Raw genomic sequence first — 15269 nt, 5'->3', positions numbered from 1 at the left:
TTCAAATCCCAGCAACCACGTGGTGGCTCACAAGTATCCATAATGAGATCTGATGCCCTCTTTCATGTGTCTGAAGACAGCTACAGTGTACTTAGATATCATAATAAATAAATCTTTAGGCCGGAGTGAGCAAGGCCAGAGCAAGTAGAGTCGACTGAAGAGAACAGAGGTCCTGAACTCAAAATTCCCAGCAACCACATGATTGCTCACAACTATCAGTACAACTACAGTGTACTCATATACATTAAATAAATAAATAAATAAATCTTTAAAAAAAATTAAACCACTAACAAGGAAGCCATGTATTCCTAACCACATCTGCTAACCTCCTTGTGCTCATACCTCTACATGCTCATAATTCAAAGTATAAGATATCTGTACTGCTAACTGGGGAGTCTTCTCTGTCGCTGCATTCATCTTTTTCTTCTGCCAGCAATCATGTGAAACGGTGCTCAATACTAATTTCAAAGAAATAAAAATCAAAACCACAATGGGATGCCAACTTACCCTAATTAAATGGCTATATTCAAAAATAAATATACTCAAAGAAAGATGTAGGGAAAGAATGTTTTTAGTATGATCATCAGCCCAGACTGAGCTGAGGCTTCCTATGTAGCCCAGGATGGCCTTGAATTTCTTCCCCCACCTTCTAAGTGCTGGTATTGGAGGTTTGAGCTACCACACTTGGTTTATACAGTGCTAGGAGAAAATCCATGGCCTTATGCATGCTAAGTAGCACTGTACTGACTGAGCTACATGCCCAGCCATGAAAACAGAATGATTATACACAATTGATGGAAAAATGGATTAGGACAGCTATTATAGAAAATAAGTATAAAGTGTCTCAAGAAATTAAAAATAAAAGTACAATAGGACTAAACTATTAGTAGTTATATATTCAAAAGAAATAAAATCATTATACCACCTGCAAGCTAAAGTGGTAACATGTACCTGTTCAACCAATTCTTGAAAGGCTGCGGCAAGAGGATCATGAACTTACAGTTAGCTGGACTACATCTAGAATTCAGGCCCAGCCTATATACACAAAGCAGAAGGAGGAAGTAGGAGGAAGAGGGAGAAAAGAAAGGAGAGACTCGTGTTTATTGATGCTCTATTCATGATGAGCATGGTACAGAATCATCCAAGATGTCTATCAATGGACAAACTGACCTTTTAAAATGTGGTATATGTGTCCACTGGAACATTATTCATCTGTTAAAAATAAAATACTGTCTTTTGTAGCAACATGGATAAAACTGGAAGACACTATGTAAAGTGTTATGTTAAGTGTTATGATCAAGTACAGAAAGACAAAGATTGCGTGTGCTTGATCATGGTCAGAAGCAAAAATCAAGTTGATTACATAAAACTGGAGAGTGACCACTAAAGATTAGGAAGCAGGATGCTAGAGGAAGCTGGATAAAGAGCGCCAGAAGGCAGTTATGGACCAGGAAGAAAACAGTTCATTTGTTCCCATGTTTTGTTTTGATCCAGGGTATTATTATATGCCCAAGTTCACTTTAAATTCATTACGTAGTCCAGACTGCCTAGGAGCCTGTAATCTCCCTATCTCAGCCTCACAAGTGTAGGGATTACAGGCATATGCCAGTATGCCTGTAAGAATTAACTCCTAACACCTTGTATCACAGTACGGTTTCTAGATCTCACATTTACCTCATATACACTTTATAAACTGGCTGAGAATAACTCAAGGTTTTTCAATACACAGAAATAACAGAAACATAAATTGATGGTAACAGTAATTAACTTAATCTGATCTTTACAGGTGATGTCTATGTATTATTATCTCACTGCAGCTTATAAACACACACAATTGTTATATGTCAATATAAAATAAGATGATAAGAGTTAAATGCATGATGCATGAGAGGTGCTTAGTCAACATTCTTCTCAGTATACCAGTATTGTGTTGCTGATAGAATAGTATGCATACAGCACAGTAAGAATGATTTCTTTGCAATGCTGGGCACTAAGCTCACAGTTTTGTATATGCTAAGTAAATGCTATAATGAGCTACACCACAGATAGACAGACAGACAGAGATACAGAGAAATAATTTTCTCTTAACTTAATAATATATTACTGTAATTATTTTATTTTTTGAACTTTATTCTTTATCTAATTTATAAATTAAGCTTTATATGCCATGCATATGGTTCATACCTTTATTCCCAATACTCAGGATGCAAAGTCAGGGGGATCTCTGTGAGTTCAAGGCCAGCCTGGTCTACAGAGCTAGTTCCAGGACAACCAGAGCTACATAGTTAGACCTGTTGAGAGAGAGAGAGAGAGAGAGAGAGAGAGAGAGAGAGAAGGAAGCAAGTTTTACTATAGGAAAAAGAGTGTTACTGGGTTGCATGGTTAACACAATTGCAAGCATTCACAGTAGTCTTACAGCATCTAGGAGTAGCTACTGTGTTGGATCTTCACCCACATAGACTCAGCCTTTATCCCATACATCCTTTGTGGCCTGGAGTCACCTAGTCAAGACTAGGACATGTTCTAGCTTGAGTGTATTACTCTTGGACATCTGTATTATGATTATGGCCTGCCTCCACAAACACAGTTCAGCCCTCAGTGTTATCTCTGGGTATCCATCACTGCGCTTGTCAAGTTCTCATGTGGAAAGGTGATAAAGCAGTCCTGAGCAAGGCGAAATTTCCCTGCGAAGATTAGTAACTTAATAAATAAAGGTAGTAGTTGCAAGAAAAATTGATTTTATCAAGATGGAAAGAAATCTCTGTTAAGAAAGAAGGAACCATGGGCTGGCGAGATGGCTTAGAGGGTAAGAGCACTGACTGCTCTTCTGAAGATCCTGAGTTCAAATCCCAGCAACCACATGGTGGCTCACAACCACCAGTAATGACATCTGATGCCCTCTTCTGGTGTGTCTGAAGACAGCTACAATGTATCTGTTTATAATAATAAATAAAATCTTTTAAAAAAAAAAAGGGAACCAGAGATCAACGACTAGCAAGGTAAATAATAGGAGAGAAATGAGTGAAGTGTGAGCCCCTCCCTGAGGCACAGTCAGCTGCACAGGGAGACCTGGGTGACTGCTAAAGGATCCTTCCAGGACAGCGAGCAAACAGCCTTAGAAAAAGATTGCAATTCTTGAACACTTTGCTAAGTTCCAGATCCTCACATAAGTTTTACGTGAACACTTGTTCTTTTATTTGTTTTCTTATTTGTGGCACTGGGGCTTCTCTATAGGGCCTCACATATGGCAGGTAAGCGCAGAAAGACTTAGCTACATTCTGGCCCATTCATTTGCTATATGTTAGTTAGTTAGTTTTTGTCTGTTTGTGTAGACAGAGCCTTGCAACTTAACTCAGGCTCTCTTTCAACTTGCGATTCTCTTGCCTAGGCCTCCCGAGTGCTGGGATTGCAAGTGTATGCTACAATACCCAGCTAAGTCACTTCCTCATAACATACCACATCATGTAGCTACCATTATGATCTCTGAAAAACAAAGCAACATGCTCATGACCGCATCACTAGGAAGTGAGGAGGCCATGGCTTAAACCCAGACAGCTGGTTTGAAGCACAGTCTCTGTTATTTTCAAATAATTTAAAAAAAAAACTATATTGGTATATATTTCAAGTAATGGAAGCTATTTTAAAAAACACAAAATTCAGTGGGTTGGCTTTTTACATTTTTTTGTATTTTTTTACTTTTGAGTATATTTTTGAAGTTGTGTCATCATCACTATCACAAAATTTAAAACATTTTCGTCACTCAGAAGAAACCCATATCCACTTCCCTCAGTCTCCTTTCCTCTAGCCGCCCAACCCTAGGAACCGCTAATCTACCTCTGAAGGTATGTGGGTCTTTGGGGCCTTTTGGGTGGATGCAAATGTACAACACATGGTCCTTTGCTGTGGATGGGCCATGAGTCGGTAATCCATTTCTTGCCTAACATCCCATTGCATGAGTACACACATTTTATGTATCTATTTATTGGCTTTAGAGAGCATCTGTGTTGCTTCAGCTTTAGATTCTTAGGAACTGGCTAGAGAGGTCTCAGCTATTAAAGGGTAGGCTCACAAGCAAAATAGATTCTTATGAACACTCGAGTGTATTTGTGAGCACGTATGCTCTCATCCCTTTTGGGTGTGTACTGAGGCATGGAATTGCTATGTCATCAGATAGCTCAGTGTTTAACATACTGAACAATGGATCCCTTTAATCACTGCATCTTCTGGTACCTGACAAAGGATGTTTCTTGGAAGCTACGATGATATCATCATTGCTAAGCAAAAATACTCAGGCTATTAACAGATGCCTCTTGAGTTCTAGAATCTCTGTGGTTTCATTATTCTGGCTTAATGTATTATTCTTACAATATAAAATGGAACACAAATAATTATAAGCTTAGGTTTAAAAAAAAATGTCACTGAATATATACCAAGTGCTAAGAGCCCTTATGAGATATACTAGGGACTAAGTTAAAAAAAAAAAAAAAAAAAAAAACATTGTGTTTCTACCTTGTCTTGTTTCAACAAATACTTGAACGTCTAGCAAGAGGCACTTACCAGGGCTGGGTAGGAAGAATTCAAGCAGGGCTTAAAAAGTCTTGAAATAGGACTTGAAGAAAATCTGAAGAAGAGCTGCCTGGAAAAGAGAATTGTTGAAGAAATAGTCCAAGTAAACTGCACAGTGCCCTGAGGCACCATGGTCGGACTCTGGACTTCAAGGTCTGAAGATGCTTCCTAAGGTGGCTGAGATATAGAGTGATGAGGGAGAAAGATATGGACTCACCTCTCCATCTCACTGGCTTTATTTTTCCCCTGTCTGTATGAGCTTCAGAAGGACTTCAAATGGCTGGAAAGACGGATGGGTAGGACACTAGAAAGTCCCAGACAGCAACAATTTCTGCCTTGCTGAACACGGCAGCACCATAGTTCCTCCTGGGCTGTATTCATAGAAACTAAAAGTCAGGTCAACCAGCCACAGGCCCGTGGAAAGGACTGCCATTGTGTGCAGCGCCATGATCCTCTAGTTTCATGTAAGAAGAGGCAGGAAATGAATGAGAAGACCTAAAAGTCAAATGCATTGCCCTTGTCATGTGCTATTCATGGAGACAGACACTTGGAGTCTTAACCACAGTTATGGTTGCTGGTGGTAGGACTCACCCTACACATCTGGAGGTCTTTGCAGGTCTCTGATTGTGAGGAAAAATAAACAGAAGATTGATTAAAGGACCTCTGGATTCCTACATCTCTAGCTCTAGCTATTCTAATGTCTTCTGCTCGGGGCTGGTGATTCCAGAGCATTGCATCTCATGGGAATTCAACTTTCCCTTTTTTTTTTTTTTTTTTTTTTTTTTTTTTTTTTTTTTTTTTTTTTTTTTTTTTTTTGTAATTCTGTTGAATAGCTTGGAAGTATTAATTAGCTTTCCAACCAAATTTCAACACATATGTATTTACCATTTCTAGGTGTTAGTGACTTCAAAAAAATGTATTTATTTTAAAGCAGTGACACAATTGAGTTAAGATTTTTGTCTCTAAGCTTGTATTATAATTGTGATACCAAACTTATAGTAACTAATGTTGCTTTGGCCTAAACATTATTTCCATTCTGTTCAAATAAGGAAGGGAAGAAGAGAAAAGGAAGGGAGGACGTTAGGGGAAGAGAACCCTTTTCTGAGAAACAACACTTGAATGAAGATGTGAAGATAAAACATAGAGATGAAATGCTGCAGGAAAGTGGGCAACAGGCATATAGAACAGCTATGCCAAGGCTCCAGCATAGGAAGGAGCCTCACACATGAGGGTTCTGAAGAAGAGGGAGAACACAGAGAGAAGAAAATCCTGGGAAGCAGAGGGACAGTAGCTGGGCAATGCAAAACCTTATAGGATAGGTTCATAAATTTGATTTTAAAATGTTAACTAGGAGGGAAGAGAATTTAAAAATGGAGACTCAGATACTTGTATGCCAAACATCAATAGTGCATCATTCATGCGAGCTGAAAGGAGGGAGCAATCAAAGGCCCATCTGGAAATGATTGGATCAACAAATACCATGTATTTATACAATTAAATACTACTTGGTAATCAAAACAATGATTTTATGACACGTGCTCCAGCAAAAATGAACCTTGGAAACATGCTGAGCAAAGCCACCCGAATAAAAAGTTTAAATATTCTATGAGTCTATTGACACAAAATAGGCACAAGAGACAAATTCATAAGCAGGAAGTATAATAGATTAGAGGTTACAGGAGCTGTAGAGAAAAAGTCATTGAAATTACAAAGCTCTATCTAGAGGCAATGAAAGGTTTTAGAACTAGTGGTGATGACTATACAACACACATGTCTTTAATGCCACTGAATGAATTAAAAGGTGAATTCTCTATATATTTTGTCACAGTATTATAACTTTATGGGGTTAATAAAATGCCACATGAATTTAAGACAAGACTACAGGGGGTGGCGTGGTTTAACTTGGGTTTTGCAAAGACTACTTTAGTCATGGTATCAACTAAAGGAGATTGGATAGAACCTAAACTGTCCAGAAGGACACAAATAAAACCACTAGAAAAATGGACATAAGCAGAGAGATCAGAGCAATGGAAAATTTGGATCTGGGATTGGTGTAAGAAGAAGGGAGGTCACAGGGTGTCATTTAGACAGGGACAGCTGGAGCAGATTCAGATCTAGATAGGACAGACTTTGAGCCGTGTTTTTGCCTAGAGAATGAAGTGCCTAGAGAATGAGTCAAGAGCTCAAGGAAAGGTATGGAATAGAAACATAAAGCAAAGACTCAAGCTTCTTTTTGTCAAAACTGGGATGTTGTTGAAGCCACCAGACTTGCAAATTAGAGGGAAAATACAAGAGTGTAGATCAAGTGACAAAATGTTTGGCATCAGTGATAATTGTTATGGACATAACATTTGGAATTTTATAGAGATATAAAAAAAAAAAAAGACAGAGACAAATGCAGCCCAGGATTGCCAATGCATGTGACTTGAAGGAAGTAGACCAGAGCCAGCCTGGCAAGAACTGGTTTGTCCCACAGGGAAGACAGTATGGCTATGCCAGGCAGGAGGTGGAAAGGCTACACTGCTAGGGTGGATACTTGAATGGCTCAATAAACATGAATCTGAAGATGGTGGATGTTGTAACAACAGTCTAACATGACTGTCCAGCATCACCTCAGGGTATGCTAAGCCTTCTCTGCAAGCTCACAGAAGGCTGGTGTGTAACCCTCCCTCATGAAGCAGCCTGGATGCTCAACCAGGCGCCCGCACCCCTGAGTAATCTCTATTCTGAGAGCCAGCCACCATGCCCAACTCAGGCTAACAACTCTCCACTCTGCCAAGCACACGTGTTCTTCCCTGTAGGTGGGACCACCTGGCCACTGAAAGGAGCCATTAAAGACCCAGAGACAGCCCCAATCCCCACAGAGTTGGCTAATGGAAATGGAGATTGTTCAAAGGGGAGCACCTCCTGGGATGCAGAGCTCTGTGGATCCCTTTCAGGCACAGGATGAAACACCATCATCATCCATTTCTCCTGCTGAGTCAGGTTCAGATTACACTCAGGTCACTATGGGAACCTGACAGAAACGAGTGTCTGACTTAGCTTCTTTAGCTCTCATCTATCCTTCAGTGATGGCCCTTGTGGAAGAAAAAATGCATCAAGAAGGAAGGAAGGAAGGAAGGAAGGAAGGAAGGAAGGAAGGAAGGAAGGAAGGAAGGAGGGAGGGAGGGAGAAAGCAAGGGAGAGAGGGAGCAAGGGAGGGAGGGAGCAAGGGAGGGAGGAAAGAAGGAAGGAAGGAAGGAAGATGGCAAGCAGGCAATCTCCTGTTGGTGGTAACATAATCCACTGAGGGCAATGAAGGCACTGATACTCTTGTTGAGCCAATTTAACAGTTAGTAACCTGCCCCTTAGAATTGATATCTTCACCCTACACCAAGGAAGTAAACATACTTTAAATGTGGCTTATATGCAGCTATTCCTTATGAAATGATCTAAAATAGTAACAAAATGAGAAAAAAAATTACATCCAAACATTAGAGAATAGCCACGTGAATTCTGCTATCATGCACAATGGTGTCACTTACTTATCAAAAGTATTTAATGTTTGATATTGTAATGTTAAGAAATAAAGTCCACAGAGGAAACAATATAGAGGGTGTAGTTAAGGCAATTGTCCATACAGAGCACTGAACAGTAGTTTTCTTTATGGTGTGCAGGATAGTAGGTGATCATCTTAATTTTCAAGCTGTATGTACAAAACTTCTACCAAGACGATATCCTTATTTTGTCTGTAAAAAAAAATAAGTGTATAATTAGAAAGACTAGGAAGCAAACCAAAAGCAGAAGGGTAAGTTGTAAATTATGATCAAATTGCTTACTGATACATTAATTCAGAGCTATGTTACATTCTGTTCTGCCTACACACACAATCCTTGCATTTTCTCTCCCCCAAATCACCACCATCATCCCTAGCTTGTGGACACTAAGTATGTGGAAGTGTCTTTTATATTTACCATAAGGCAAACTGGCTGGAATGGATGAGAAATAAACCATTTCCTCATGAGTGTCAAACTGTTCTGAGCATGGCCCCTGTCCTATCCAGCCTTCTATGACAAAGTGTGAGGCCAACTGGGGCCAGCTAAGACTGACAGCTGGTGCTCTGGGCTATGTCAGCCTTGCTGAGTGGCCAGGCAACTTAAAAAGGCAGCAGGAAACAGATGGCCAGCCTGGTCTCCTCTTTGGCTAGCCTATGAGGACCATCTGGAGAAAAGGAAATTGGTCCGCCACCTGGAGAGGAAGGTGCTGTGGTAAAGTCCAGTCCTCACATTTTGCAATGTGTAATGCCCAGAGAGAAAGTGAGGAAGATCTTTGGGAATTAATGAAAAACAAAGGCTAGCCTCACAGCTCACACCACACAACGAACCATTCATTATTGGAGGGGGCAGTGCTCTGGGGTCAGGAACCCACAGAATTTCAAAAACCCCTGTGACTTAGGGTGCTATGAATGCTGCCCAGAGACCTTTCAGTCAGGGCTTCAGGCTAGAGTTACCATCTTCCATTCTGCTTGTCTACATGAGCTTCTCCAGTGCTATTCCATGTCGCTGAGTCGACATGGAATAGCACTGGAGTCAATTCTGCTGGGATGTCCTCTCTGCTCATACCACATATCTTTGTATACTTTGCTTTTGTAGTTAAAATTCTGGCTTGTCCAAATGGAGGTAATAAACCCCAGTTCTTTCAGTGTAGTGTGGAGTCTTGGTACTGAGAGTTAAAACTGTCACTAAGGCTGTTCCCAAGGGGACAGAAAGGGGACAGGGAAATTGAGATGCAAAAACTGCCACCCCTTCCACGTGTTCCCTGAATTCCGTTGTTTTCTGCAGCCCAGTAACTTGAGAATCTATAGAATAACTTGAGAATCTATAGGTAGGTAATGGTTACTAGAGGAACGAGAGACATTTTCTTTTTTTTTTTTTCTTTTTTATCCTTTATGTGTATGAGTACACTGTAGCTATACAGATGGCGGAGGACCATCATGTGTGTGGCTGCTGTTGAACTCAGGACCTCTGCTGGCCCTGCTCCCTCTGCCCCGCTCGCTCCGGTAGAATTTACTGCAGCTGTCTTCAGACGAACCAGAAGAGGGCATCCGATCTCACTACGAGTGGTTGTGAGCCACCATGTGGTTGCTGGGATCCGAACTCAGAACCTTCGGGAGAGCAGTCAGTGCTCTTACCCACTGAGCCATCTCGCCAGCCCCTGAGAGATATTTTCTTCAGTGGTGTAGCTATGGTAAGATTCCCATGCTCCTGAAATAAAAAGTCATATCCATGCTCCAGTAAGTAATTCTAATAAAATTCACTGCGTCATTAAGAAGAGACAATACCCGGGCAGTGGTGGCGCACGCCTTTAATCCCAGCACTTGGGAGGCAGAGGCAGGTGGACTTCTGAGTTCGAGGCCAGCCTGGTCTACAGAGTGAGCTCCAGGACAGCCAGGGCTATACAGAGAAACCCTGTCTCAAAAAAAAAACAATAAAGAAAGAAAGGAAGAAAGAAAGGAAGGAAAGAAGAAAGGAAGGAAGGAAGAAAAGAAGAAAGAAGGGGAGGAAGGAAGCAGGACTAGAGAGACTAAGAACACTTGCTGTTCTTCCAGACGACCTGAGTTCATTTTCTAGCACCTATTTTAAATAGCTTACAAGTACCTGTAACTCCAATTTCAGAGGGATCCAATGCCTCTGACCTCTAAAAGCATCTATGCTCATATGCACCTGTGCACACACACACACACACACACACACACACACACGCACAATTTAAAAACTTAACCTACATCTTAGAAATAGGAGGGGAAGGAAAGGAAACAGGCAGGGAGATGGTTCAGTAGTTAAAAGCACTTGCTGCTCTTCCAGAAGATCAGGGCTCAGTTCCTAGCACCCATAACTGCTTACACCCATAACTTCAGCTCCTGATGTTCTTCTGAACTCACAAGTGTGCATACACATGGCCTACCTTCACACGCACACATGCATAAAACTAATAAAAAAAACAAACCCCTGTTTTGAAAAGAAAAAACTAGGAAATGACTTAGAAGACTGTTAGTGGGGTGTGGGTGAACCTTGAGGCATGGGTTAGAAGACAGAGCTCATAAACTGCATGAATTGTTCAGGAGACAGTTTTGAAGAACACTGAATATATCTGACCTCCTAATAGATAAGGAAGATGGAGCCCGTGTCTCCAGCTGGAGTGAATGATAACAGCACTAGCTAAAGCAGGGTCTATTTGAGAAATGGGTCAGAAGGCAGATTCTACTGCAGCTGTGGCATTAGCTATCCTGTGACCTTAGGGTAGCCCCTTAACCTGCATAAGTCTCTCCTGTTACAGGAGTAAAATTTGGGAGATGAACTCAGAAGCCTCACTTTCCTTTTTAAATTTATCTCGCCTACTCATAAAGCAATCCAATTCACAAGTGGCATCTCAGAGAGCATAAGCTGTTGATTCATCTCTGCATGCCAGAATCCAAGTTGTCTGAAGATTTATTCCACATACTCGGAGTAGGCCCACTCCATGTATTTAAATTACGTCTTTCCCTTTAGTCTCTGGAAATAGTTACTGAATCTGTATAATCCAAGGAGGAATGCAGTGAACAGATCAAGCTCAGGCTGGTGTCTGGAGTTTGCAAGAAAGAATGAGAGCTTCAGCCAGGGTACCTGGAGCAAACACTTATTACATAAATAGATGTCGATGAGATGGACAAACTGTCATAACACCCATCATTTGTTAACTAGGAAAGATAAGAAACAGGAATACAATTCATGGGGGGGCAGTGGTCTTGTGAGATCCAAGCTCCAACATCAGGAAAAGATGAGAGTCAAGGGAACCTGGAAGCTTAAAGAGATTGTTCAGATCCCTGGATACGGATAATATGTGCTTTATTTGCTGTGGATGAAGGCCACACTAAGCTTGCGAATTCCAGCAGGTACTCAGGCACACACCAGTACAAATGGACCACACTCAGGCAGGCAAAAGACATCCGTGTTAATGAACAGATAGATGGTCACATGAAGGTAGACACACAGACCAACAGATTGATGCACAGGGACAAGGCTGGGGTTGGCGAAGGCATCTGGCATCAAGGCCGTACTTATAAAAAGCCCAGACAGAGGCGGCATGCTACCAGAAATAGTTACAGAACAGCGTAGGTCACTACTTAATTGTGGGTTCCCTGGGCATGTGGCTTCATTCATCTTTTGCTGAGTCATAGGCCATCCCCCATGTCCAGCATTAGCCATTCAGGCCCATGCTATGCTGCTCATCTGCATCAGGACCATGACCTTTAAATGTGAACTGCCCTGTCTGCTCCTCTGTTTCCTATAGTTCTCTTTCATCAGGTTCAGGTTCTTATGGATTATTTTTTGGTTTTGCCAATTTAGGAACAGATCTTCTCCTTTTGTCTGGCATTATGTCTCCAAAGTTAGGCCCTAGCATGATGAAGCAATAACTATCCCTTTAATTAGTTTTTATCTGTTTGTTTTGTTTTGTTTTAAACACGGGTTTCAAATAAATTTCTAGCGAGAGTTTTCTGATCCTGTTCAGTTATCATGAATGAGTGCCGGGGATTTATTGAGCTGATATTAGTGAATCCTTTAAAATTACAGAGTCCTCTCTTCTCGCCTCACAGGCAAGCTCCAGTCATCCCTCATGAACTTAATAAATCTCTTGAATGTCAGCCTCTTATCCATATCCTAGGAAAAGCTGCAGAAAACAAAAACAGGGAAAACATCCCGTTGTCACATAGTTTAACTGAGAGGGAAAATGGTATACATATTTAGACATAGTCTGGGCTAGAAAGTACCAAGGGAAAAAGACTAACCCAAGACTGCGATTTTGGATGTATGATAGAGAAAGATTAGAACTCCTCATGAGGTATCCTGGATTGACCTCACCAAAAAGAGAAAAAAAGACCTCACGGACATGGCACAAACACATGAAGTCCATGGTTAAGAGAAACTCAAGCAAAGGCAATGGAAGTCTCTCTGTGTGCCCTGGGAATTCCCTGCCATGTTTGAGAAACAGGTAGTGGCCAATATAACGGGAACAGAAAAAAGGAAAGAGAACAAGAGATCGAGCCAAAGGAATTAAAAGGGGGGAGAGGCTAAGGGAATCAGGAGGAACTGGGAGAAGCACTAATCAAACACCTTTTCTAGTGATCTAGCAGTTTACAAAGCTCTTGAGGGACCGACCATGAGGAGGTCACAGAAGGCAGCTCAAACAATATTAGCAAAACTTCCTCTGTGTTGAAGGAAAACTCAGACTTTTAAAGACTATCTCTTGGGCTGGAGAGATAGCTCAGAGGTTAAGAACACTGACTGCCCCTCCAGAAGTCCTGAGTTCAATTCCCAGCAACCACATGGTGGCTCACAACCGTCTATGATGGGATCTGATGCCCTCTTCTGGTGTGTCTGACAGCTGCAGTGTACTCATATAGACAAAATAAATAAATCTTAAAAAAAAAAAAAAAAAAAAGACCTTTCTCTTCTCAGGTGGGTGATGGCTCAGTGGGTAAACATCTTTGCCACTACTCCTGATGACCCAAGGTTGATCCCTGAAGCCCACATGGTAGAAGGAGAGAATCTAGCCTCTACAGGCATACCCTGGTACACATATACAGACCCTCACACATGCACTTGATACACATCCAGTAATAAAAAAAATAAATAAAAATTTGAAAAGAAATCTTTATCTCTATTTAAAATCTATCCACGAGATAAGAACAAAACAGGAGTGACTTGAATCTCTAACTAGTTGCTCTGAGATTTCCTGGGGAAGCAGTGCAGTGGTTTCCAGGGGTGACAGACTCTGGTCATGAGTCTAAACAGATGGTATACAGTCTTTCAGTTGCTAGCAGCCTTGGATAAGGTATGGGAGAGCTGCATCTGCTTTCCCCAGGCCAGCCTGCTTCTGTTTTTCACTCCCTCTCTCTCTCTCCCTCTCCTTCTTGATCTCCCTCCCCCGCCAACCCCCACCCTGCCCCTGCTCCTCTAGTCCTTTTCCTTGAGCAGGTTGAGGTCACATATACCTGCAGTCTCCTCACTTGAGAGGATGAGTCTCGAGGATCTCCCTGAGTTCAAACCCAGTTTGGCCTGCATAATGATATCTTACTTCAAAAGCATCGTGTAATGAATTAACTGATTAAACTTGGTCTTCACCGGGGTAGGCCTAATTCCTACTCCAGTTCCGTCCGTTCTACAGTCAGTTCTCTCAGCTCACGGGGATATTTTCATTACCTGAGACACTGGAGTTGAATAGGCATGAGGTGTGGACAAAATGACCTGGTTGGGCTCTTTCATTTCCACCTGACCAGCAAGACCACAGCCTATGTATACCCAGCACCATGAGCCAGCAGAGCCTCTCCACGTGTGATATGTGTAATATAGATACCTATGTGTATATATAAGTATCATGTGCATTTTATGTGTAATACACATATGTTATATACAATGCACATATTATATATGTATATTTCCCCCAGATAATCAGGACTCATTAGAAACGGAATAATGTACAATAGTCATTCTAACACTGGAAGTCAGAATGTGAAAGGTTCAAAGTCTGATTTCACCTGCAGGCTTGAACTGATAGGCTCAATGAATGATTCCCTCAGCCTTCCTTTCTGATATTGGAGAACCTGAGTTTGCTTTCCTTTGCAACTTCTGATTGCTGGAGCTCTCAGAGACAGGCAAGAGATAAGTCATCAAAAGACACTTCCAGCCAGGTGGTGGTGGTGTACGCCTTTAATCCCAGCACTTGGGAGGCAGAGGCAGGCGGATTTCTGAGTTCGAGGCCAGCCTGGTCTACAGACTGAGTTCCAGGACAGCCAGGGTTACACAGAGAAACCTGTCTCAAAAAAAAAAAAATCTAAAAAAAAAAAAAAAAAGATACTTCCACCTGGTTCCTGGTTTCAGAAATACTAACTTATTTTTGTGCAACCAACTTTGTAAATCAGAACGGATTATAAAAAGAGATGTGAGAAAAGACATTTTTATCTCATTTTTCTTCCCTCTTACCTTTTGCTCTTTCTCTCCTTTTTTATTCCTTCCTTCCCTACCAAAGAAAATAACCTTCTTCTTTGTTTCTTTTGTTTTTATTTTTTATTTAATTTTATGTTTGTTTGTCTGTACATGTGTGCACCTCGTGTGTGCAATGTTTGTGGAGGCCAGAAGGGGGAGGCAGATCCCCCGCAACTAGAGTCACAGGTGGTTGTGAGCCACCATGCAAGTGTTAGGAACTGAAGCTCAGTTCTCTGCAAGAGCAACGCATGCTCCCTTTACCTCTGAACCATCCGCCTTGGTCCTCTTCCCAAGTCAGCTTTTCTAGACAACTCATTCTGGAGGCTGCAGAGATAATTATTCTATTTTTAAAAAGAGAAACTGAAAACTTTCCTTGTCTTTTTAAAGATTTGTTTTATTTTTATGTCTGAGTGCCTGTGTGTATATATGTATGCCATGTGTGTACCTGGTACTCCTGGAGGGCAGAAGAGATCAAGGTACCTGGATCTGTAGACAGTTATGGCCAGTCCAATCCCAATGTGGGTTCTGAGGAACTGAACCCAGCTCCTCAGCAAGAGCAGGAAATGCTCCTAACCATGAAGCCATCACTCCAGCCCCACTTCCTGGTCTTTAAGCATCCATATCTATAATATCCACTCCCAGGAAAGGTAGCAAGGAAAGATGGGCAACAGAGTTAAGTTACAGATACTAAGGTTCAAAATC

The sequence above is a fragment of the Mastomys coucha genome, unplaced genomic scaffold (assembly GCF_008632895.1).
Source record: "Mastomys coucha isolate ucsf_1 unplaced genomic scaffold, UCSF_Mcou_1 pScaffold12, whole genome shotgun sequence".
NCBI lineage: Eukaryota > Metazoa > Chordata > Mammalia > Rodentia > Muridae > Mastomys > Mastomys coucha.
This window is presented reverse-complemented; position numbering follows the sequence as displayed.